Below are 2989 nucleotides of genomic sequence, written 5' to 3'. Positions count from 1 at the left end.
TTAAAAAAGTTTTTTCCAAAGCTTCCGCTAAAAAGATATGATTTTAGGCATAAATAATAACCTATGTTTTACTTCGAACTAAAATAAAACTGGTTGTGTAACGGTTGTGTAACGACCCAATTTATACCCTAGTCGAAACGGTGGTTTCAGGACCACGAATCTGAATTAGAAAAATATTTTAAAAATTATTTTCTGTGTTTATTATGTGTGAATTTGTATATGTGAAATTTTTGTGATTTAATTTAGTCGTTTGAGTGTCCGATTAAATAAAAGGGCTTAATCGCGTAAAATGAAAATTTGATGGTTAAATATGAAAGTGCCTAATGGTTGTTGTCTTTATAATATGAAGCATTTATGTTGCAATTATACCATTGATTTATGTATGGACGGTCATGACCTTAACATATAATGGTTTTATATTTTATGATAAAGGTTAATTAAGTAGAATAAATAATAATGTTAATATATGTTATATTATAACATAATTAGAAAGCCAAAGTTTTTGTAACAGTCCAGTTTAGACCCTAGTCAGAACAGTGGTTTCGGGACCACGAAAAATATTATTTTTCGTGCTTATGATGTGAGAATTAGCACTTGTGAAAGTTTCATTAAATTTAATCGTTTGTGTGCCGATTTAATAAAAAAGACCTAATTGCGTAAAATGTAAAAATTACCTATTATATGTTGAAAGTGCCTATTTGATTTGGCTTTATAATTATGAGGTCCTTATATGGTTATTTGACCATGTTTTTGATTAAATGACATTAGTGGACATTAGTTGATGGAATATTAATATTTTATTACAAGCGTAAAAGGGTAATTAGTGTATTATGATGAAATAAAATAAAACAAACATATTTCATCCATCATTTTAGTGTTCATACACCAAAAATAGGAAAGAAAACCTAAGTTTGAAGAGCTTTAAGTTTCGGCACTCATCTTGGCTAATTAGGTATGTGTTTTTGTTCAGTTTTTGATAATTTCTATGTTTTTGTAATCGTTCCTTTGTATACTACAAAGCCCATACTTGAATTTCTGATTTTGATGAATATTTTGAGTCATGCCATTAATGAATCCCTAAGTTTTGTGATGTTAATTGGTAGAATATGAAAGCTTAGTATTTGATATAATTGTTTTGTAAAGTGATTTTGACTAAAAATGCATATTAGGGATTAAATTGAGAAAAGTGTAAATTGAGTAGTTGAAATGTGAAATAAATGAAAATTATGGCTTGCTAAGGACCATAGGAAGATTCGGCTAATACATAGTTTTGAAGAATTTTGTGTATTTTGTGATTTTATGAAATAGGGGCTAAAATGTTAAAATGTTAAAATGTGAGGGCTAAATTGCCAAATGCCCAAAATATAAGTATATGGATGAAATTGAATGACTTGTTGAATAAAATGGTTAATTTCGAATACATATAGATCAAGAAAAGAAGAATTCAAACTTAGACCGAGGAAAGTCAAATGTTATAGAGTAGACAATTCGAATCGACAATACCGAGTATGAGGTAAGTTCGTACAGGATAAAAGATGTTACAATTTATATTTTAGTACTTTGATAATGCTTAAATTGTATATATTTTACTATGGTGTGAGTACGATAATAAATAGACTATGTTCGACACTAAGTGTGCGATTTGAAATTGCTTTGGCTATAAATAGCACTAAGTGCGTGAATTGGAATAGCTTCGGCTATATGTGGCACTAAGTGTGCAATATTGAGATAGTTTCGGTTTAATATGATGGCACTAAGTGTGCGATATTTTATAGCTTCGGCTAGATCATTGGTACTAAGTGTGTGATGTTCTTGTATGTGGAAAGATGATCTAATGAATTAGTGTATCGATCATTGAAGTGATAATATAATAGTTAAGTACGACTTTGTGCAGGTATGTAATGAATATTTATGGTTAACAATATGGTGTATGAGATAGATGAACCTATGTGGTAGATAATATTGTGTATGAGTTATGTGCAAGGATATGAGATCTAAGAAAATAGTATGACATGAGAAATGGAAATGAATGAAGTTGAGTAGTGATATGAATTGAACTATAGGTCAGCTAATATGTCTTATAGCTTTTAAATGTTGAATTAAATGTTTTATACCATGAACTTACTAATCTCTAAGCTTACTATGTGAAATGTTCTTTGTCTTATAGTGTTATAAATCTAGCTCGAATCTGGGATTCATCAGCGACTCAATCAAACTATCGGACATCTATTTTGGTACCATTTTGAGAGTTGTATATATGGTATATGGCATGTATAGGCTAGGGGTATTTAGATATGTTTTGTAGTGTATATATTATTCCATATGATATGGCTAGTTTGAGTTAAAATTTATGGTTGATATTGATATATGTTATGTGATGCAAATATGCCATTATGATGTGCATTTGGTTGGCCAAAGTAAATGGTCAATTTGACAAGGTTTTGGCATGAGATGTGTTAGTATATTTGGAATTTATAGAACATATGTTTTGGTATGATTTTAGTTTAGATTTAGTATGATTTGGTTGATGAGTTGAGAATGGAAATTGGCTAAAATTGTGTTGGAAATATGCTTGGTTTGATGCTTGTAGGTTTGACCCAAATGAGGTGGAAAATTGGCTATTCAAATGGCCTATATTTGTCCACACGGGCAGAGACATGGGTGTTTGTCTCAGCCGTGTGCGACACACGGTCATATTCCACGATCGTATGTCCTCAGGGGCACCCTCCATTTGTAAGCCAGGCTCGACCATCGCCAAGGCACACGGGCGTGGCTTGTGGCCGTGTGAATAAGACAGTATGTATGCCCTGTTTGGACACGGCCTAGACACACAAGCATGTCTAATGCCGTGTGAGGCACACTGCCTGTTCACACGAGCATATGACCTGTACTTACTTGAAAAATGTTTATGTTCTGAAAAAAATTTGTATGTGTTCGGTTTAGTCTCGACCCCTTTATAATGCATGTTTAAGGTCTCGATAACCCATAT

The sequence above is a fragment of the Gossypium arboreum genome, chromosome 8 (genome assembly GCF_025698485.1).
Source record: "Gossypium arboreum isolate Shixiya-1 chromosome 8, ASM2569848v2, whole genome shotgun sequence".
NCBI classification, from domain to species: Eukaryota; Viridiplantae; Streptophyta; class Magnoliopsida; order Malvales; family Malvaceae; genus Gossypium; species Gossypium arboreum.
This window is presented reverse-complemented; position numbering follows the sequence as displayed.